At 46.8% G+C, this 6,706-nt stretch overlaps 1 pseudogene; it reads right to left on the reverse strand.

The window, feature by feature from the left end:
* Positions 1-5,957: 5,957 nt before the first annotated feature.
* LOC132377136 (small ribosomal subunit protein eS21-like) lies at positions 5,958-6,206 on the reverse strand (annotated as a pseudogene).
* Between the last annotated feature and the right edge of the window lie 500 nt (positions 6,207-6,706).

Genomic DNA, 6,706 nt, shown 5'->3' on the forward strand with positions numbered 1-6,706 from the left:
GGAGCCGGGAGCCTTGGAGGGCTTAGCAAACGCTGCTTTTCCCAAACGGGGTATCTGAGCCGGGAAGGCCCTCAGCAGAAATAGAAACCCCTTCGCGCAAAGAACAAACAAACAAAAGCAGATCCGCGGAGTTCATCGGAATCGGAAGCATCCTCAGGAGGGGGTGGGGACGCTGGAAGCTCCCACCGCCTGGCTCTTCTAGATTTTCCCTGTGGGCTCACAACCGGGTCATTAGCTTTCAAGTGGACGGCTCTGAAAATTAAGTCGTGTTTGTGCATCAGAGAGGTCTGTCCCCGCATGGATGCCTTCACCAGCCCTCAAAACAGGGTCTCCAAGGGCAGTGCCGTGACCGTCTGCTTCAGAGTCCCCTGGGATGCGCATTAAAACCCAGATTTCTGCTGCCACCTTCTTTTTTTTTTTTTTTTTTTAAATTTATTTATTTATTTTATTTTATTTTTGGCTGTGTTGGGTCTTCGTTTCTGTGCGAGGGCTTTCTCTAGTTGCGGCGAGCGGGGGCCACTCTTCATCGCGGTGCGCGGGCCTCTCACTATCGCGGCCTCTCTCGTTGCGGAGCACAGGCTCCAGACGCGCAGGCTCAGTAGTTGTGGCTCACGGGCTTAGTTGCTCCGCGGCATGTGGGATCTTCCCAGACCAGGGCTCGAACCCGTGTCCCCTGCATTGGCAGGCAGATTCTCAACCATTGCGCCACCAGGGAAGCCCGCTGCTGCCACCTTCTGTGTCAGAATCTCTGGGAGACGGAGCCAACCTGGGAATCTATCTACCTTTTAGCAAGCTTCAAGGGTAATTCTTAGGATTCTCATGCTCCTCTGGAAGGAAATCCCGGCTGGGCTACCCCCCAGCTCTTTGTAGAGGAGAGAGCTGAGGCCCAGAGGCTTCCAGGGACTTGTACCAGGGCAGACGGCCAATCAGCCGGCCTGGGATTGGTACACAGTGGTAGATGTGCACAGTACATGAGTAAAGATGCCAAAAGAACCAGGGAAATTGTTAAACTGGGATAAGAATGCAGGACCTTTGGCTTCATACATGACTGCCTTAGGTGAGCGAGGCATGTATTAGACGCTGTGTGTTTGTGTGTGTGTGTGTGTGTGTGTTGTGTGTATAGTAGTAGGAAGGGCGTGTCGTTGGAGTGATGATAAAAGATGACAAGCGCAAGGTTCCTGCCGTCTAGCACTTTATAACCTGGTGAGGGGAGGAAAGAGGAAGAATGAAGCAGCACACGTAGGGGTTCAGAGGCAGGACCATCTGGTACCGAGCGGGGCCTGAAGACATGGCAGAGATGTGACCATGGAACCAAGTCTTAAATGAAGAGCCTCCTTTTGCCCAAATCTGGCCCTTCTCTGAAGGTTCAGCCACTCTCTGGCCTCTGGTGGGAACCACTTCCTGCCCGCCCGTGCTTGCCCACATCCCTTTTCTCTGAACGTTTATGACATTCCAGCAGACATCTGTCACTTAATTGATACCATTTCCATTAGCTATGCATTTTTTACTTCCTCAAAAGGTTTGAACTGTCTTTTGCCTCTCGACGTTCTCTGAGCCTTCCAGACTAGACCTGTGGATGCTGGATCCTCCACAACGCTCTTTGGTTGTTTGGGGGATTTTGCAAGGTCAAGTTGGAAGCACAGGCTGGGGCAGGACGCTGAAGGCCTACAGTGCTCAAGAGTGTGGACTTTCAGACGGGAGGCCAAGTGCAAAGAGTTTAAGGGCCAGATGATTTTGCATTTGAACCCAGCTCTACCACTTACGAACCTTGTGTCCTTGGGTAAGTTCCTTATATTCTCCAGTGGTCAGATGGGGGTTGAAAATGCCTGGCTGGCAGGAGAAAGGAGTAAAATGCTGCTCAGCACGATGCCTGACACATAGTACAAACAGGGATGTACTCAACGAATGAGAGTGAGTGTGGAACACGCCACTCAACAGCAACACGATGGAAGGGACTTCTTAAGGAGACCAGCGCGGATGAGCGCGCAGCACAGACAGGGAATGGGACGCAGCACTAGAAATGACGACAGCTGGAGGTTCTACAGTCAGCCAGGCACTTGAGAATTGGCTGGACAGTTGGGGATGCTGGTAATAACAGAGCACGTCCTCTGTGCTCCTTACCGTCCTGACAGCGTCACCGTAACCCTACAACCCAGATCCTTTTTATTCCCCGCCCCCATTCCGTAAATGAGGAAAATGAGGCACAGAAAGGTTAAGTGACTTGCTTAGGGTCTCACGTGGCTAATAAGTGGCAGAGACAGGATTCCAGCCCCAGCTGCCTGGGGCCAGAGTCCACATTCTCCATTACAGGGCCATATGGCCTCTCCACACCTGGAGAGAAAGAGAATGGGGTTCTAAAGAGGGCAGACCTATATGCTGCAGTTCAGGAGATGATCTTCTTTTCAATGTCCTGAAATTGCCCGAGAAAGTGAAAAGCGGCCCCTGGTCTGAAGGCTGGCGCCCACGGCTGGGCTGCGGTGTCCTCCTGTTAAACGTGAATAGTTTCACACAACACACACATTGGACAAGACCCCTGTGACCACAATGGATCAAGACACAAACAAGAGCACTCTGTAATTATGTTTGAACACAGACAAAGCAAGAACATTGGCCAAGACACAAAAATGACCAAACACCTCCATCCTGGCTAATGAGTGACTCCTGTTTTTCAGTCTCAACTTAATCCTCCTGCCTGATAGACAAGAATTATCAAGATACCCAATCACAGGGTTACACCTGCTTCCTGACAGCGTCCAATCTGGAGCGAAGCCCCGCTTCCTTGGACTCTCCCTCAAATCACCTAACACAAGCCCAAATTCTATGATCAATACTTCCTGACACCCCATTCTGACAGCTCCCCCTTGTGTGTCTTCTCCCTCTTTGTAACTGGACACAAACCCAATTTGTCCAATCCCAAGCGGGTTCCTGATGGTCTTTGGATGGAAGTCACTGACAAGTCATTGGAAATCCCAGTGTTTCAGTATCCAAGCTTTTTCCCAGACTGCCTCTCCCAGTCAGAAGCGGGATCTTGGTCAGGCTGTACCATGGTTGGGATTCTCAGAAAGAATCACTATAATCGTCTTTGTGTTTCCCTAATCTCCTCGGTAGAAAAGGGAAAGAATTCTCCATTAAAGTGAGGGTGAAATGTTCATATCAACATCAAAGAATTGTTAGGAAGAGTCAATACTAGAACATGCAGCAATGTCTAGCATGGTGACTAGCAGAAAGAACTCAGACAGCAATTCTTAATTTGTTTAATTTATTGTTATTTCAGCAGCGCTCAAATCATTTAAAAAAATTCATCCAGATTATTGGCTTCTATTCTATTAAAATAAGACTCAAATTATGGGATATAGGTGAAAAATGAGGTATTCAGTGCCCTCATATCATACATTTTCCCCAGTAATGAAGCTTACTATTCTAAGAATTAAATATTATAAAAATCAACCTGTGTAACATTTTTAAAAAATTGTCTTATGTTTAACACAGGATTAGGCATTTCTCAGAATACAAATACACAAATGACTAATCAACACATCACTGCAAATCAAAGGAACGCAAATAAACATGAAATTTTCTACCTATCAGAGTGCCAAAAACAGTTTTAAGTATAATCTCCAGTAGTGGCATGAGGAAACAGGCACTTCTTCATACACTATCGTCATGGGTATAAACTGCCATAACTTTTTCGAAGGCTATTAGCGGTACCTACCAAAATTTAAATGGCCATACCCTTTGACCTAGCAATTACACTTCTAGATGTTGATCTCACATCAATGATCACTCAGATGTGCCAAGGTAGGCATGGCTTGGTTCATTATGGAATTGCTTGAAATGGCAAAAACCTGCAACAAATGAAATCTACATTGGCAGGGACTGATTAAATAAATATGGATAAATCCGCATTGAAATACTAGTATGTCTTTAAAGGAAATATGACAGACCTTCAGATAAATTGAAATGGAAGGACGTTCATGTCCATGAGAAGGAGATATCATTTCTGTGAAGATACTACAGAATAATTTTGATACCCTTAGAGTTGGCTCGATAAAATCCTTTTGCCCAAAGGCCTGGAAATGCGATGGAAAATTATACCTCTAAGGGTCTTTTTCCCATAATAAATCTAAGACGTATCTTACGAGTGCTCAGTAACTGTTGATTATTGTGATGGTTGATGATGACGATGAAGATAGAAATGGTGAAGATTCTATGCCCCCAAAGAATTAGAAGACTAGTATCCCTAAAAGATCTTACTTTGCCTAACAGTTACTTCTGTTAGGCAACAAATTAGCAGTGCTTATTTTGTCTCCTTGTACCTCTGTCAACTTTCCTAAATTCCTTCAAATGCTTTTTGGGCCATGGGTCTGGGGTCAGTGGTGGGTCGGGCCATTAGATGTTGAAAGGGCAAGGTGATCAGTAAGTCACACTCCCATCCCCTCCCTGCCTGACCTGGCACTGGCGGTGTAATCTGTGAGAGGATCTGCCTTTGTGCCATCACATTGGAATGAGGTGCCGAGAGGAGAATCTTCCCAAGGAATCGTGTTGACAGATCGGTCAGTCACCTTGAGGTCAGCCCCCTCATACTTCATAACGCAAACCTGGCAGCAAGAGGGTGGGGAAAAGACTGACTTTTTTGATCACCGACGCTTTCAAGATAAGTTGGTGGATCTTAAAGTGTGGTCCTTGGACCTTCACAAGTAATTGCTAAGAATACAGAGTCTCAAGACCCCATTCCCCACCTCCAAATCAGAATTTGATGGGGGAAGCTGGAGTCAGGCATAGGAGCCAGCATGTTAAACAAGCACTCAAGAAGATTCCTTTGTGCCCTGAAGCTTGGGGACAACTGAGGAAGACCTTGGTGATATTTTGCCCATAGGCAAGTCTTTCAGGATCCCATGATGACTGATTATATCTTTGCGTGAAGCATTTTTGCAAAGTCAAGTAAACTTATGTCTCCATTACTCTGGTGTAGAGAATAATTAGAAATAAATGAAGCTTTCTTCTGGCAATATCAGACAGAAGACAACTCCAAAAACAACATGAGGAAGAGAAATAAGAAAATTTCAAGGCATAGTGTGTAGATACATGCCATTTACTGATACTTAGTTAGCAAACATTTATTAAACAGCTCAGATATATAGATATATATATAAGAATTTATCCAAAAAAATTTTAAAACTTGAAAAAAATTGCCCTTAGTTCCGAGATTTCCTCTCTATTTATATTTATTTGTAACATATCATAGACACAGGCTCCAAGCCCTCAGTGATGACTTTTCATACTTCCAGGCTTCACGTACCAGAAAGTCCCAGTCAAGGAAGGCCTTCCCCCAGCTCCAGAATTGCGTGTCTGAAGCATCCCTCGACTGCCCGTGTAGACGGCCCCTGCTCATGGAGGTCAGTAGCACCTGGCTCTACCTCTCAAAGCCCCAATATGCCTGAGACACCTGCCCAGCTCCTGACTTCCATCAGACTTGAGCACAGGTTTTCCTCTCTATCCCTCTCCATCCAAGTCAGGCACCATTCTAGGTCCCTGCAAGGTCCATCCCACAGCCCAGCCTCAGCGTTGCACCAGCTCCTCTACTTCAGTGACGTTCTCCTCTCCTCCACGTCAGCTTCAAGGTTCCCTCTGTCTTCTCGCACCCCTTCGAAACCCTAAACACCAATACTGCACCCCAACCATGAACTCAATGCCTTCAGGCTTTCTCCTCCTTTGAAAAACACTGCACTTTCCATCAGTTCCACAGCAGTCCTCACCGATGTCATTTTCAGCCTCCTCCTGTTTCTGTCTCTCCCCTCCCGGCCTCACCCCCATGGCCCATCACTACAGCTGCTCTCTTACGCTCAAGCTCCCTCACCACGGTCACCTATTGCAATGGCTCAACAAAATCCAATTTTATTTATTTATTTATTACTATTTATTTATGACAAACATTCCACATCCGCGATCCTCTTCAGTCAGAAGTTCTTCGAGAGGATGCCTGTGGCCTTGGCCAGAGAATGGAGTCAGCTGACTTCCCCCATCCTGTGAATGCCCACGCAGATAGTGTAGGTTTTAAACTGGCTGTTGAACCTGCTTGTCACCTTGTCAACCTCGGCCACGTCCATCTGGATGGACGCTTGGTCCTTGGCGCCGATGGTGAGGTTGCTGGCAGAGCATTTTCGCTGCACACACAGATCCACAAACTCACCGGTGTCATTCTGCATGTTGACGGCGCGTCCGGTGGCACCATGAGGGGCGTGAGCGCAGAAACCAAAAGCCCAATTTTAGATCATCCAACTGTTGTCTTCTCAACACCCCCATCCAAGATCTCCGGGTGTCTCTGTTAGGAAGTCCGGCAGACACCCCCAACTCAGTGCATCCACACTGAGAGTACTTCTCCCTCAGCGACCCCAGCCATAGCTAGTCCCACTCTGGTATTAACAGCGGTAGTGATGATAACAGTATTCATAGCTAAACATATCTTGGATGCTACAACAGGCATTGTAACCCTATTAATGGCACTTTCACCCTTGCAATAAGCCCTCTCTTATAGATGAAGTGACAGAGGCTCAGGGAATTTGTGTAATTTATCCAGACCTAAGTGGGTGACTCAAACCTAGACTCATCTGACCTCTATAAAATCTTCACCGGTCCCCTAAACCAGAAACCTGAGAGTTGGTTCAGTGCCTCCTCCTCCCTCTTCCCACATCACTAGGTCCTACTG

Source organism: Balaenoptera ricei, chromosome 13, assembly GCF_028023285.1.
Source record: "Balaenoptera ricei isolate mBalRic1 chromosome 13, mBalRic1.hap2, whole genome shotgun sequence".
In the NCBI taxonomy this organism is placed as follows: domain Eukaryota; kingdom Metazoa; phylum Chordata; class Mammalia; order Artiodactyla; family Balaenopteridae; genus Balaenoptera; species Balaenoptera ricei.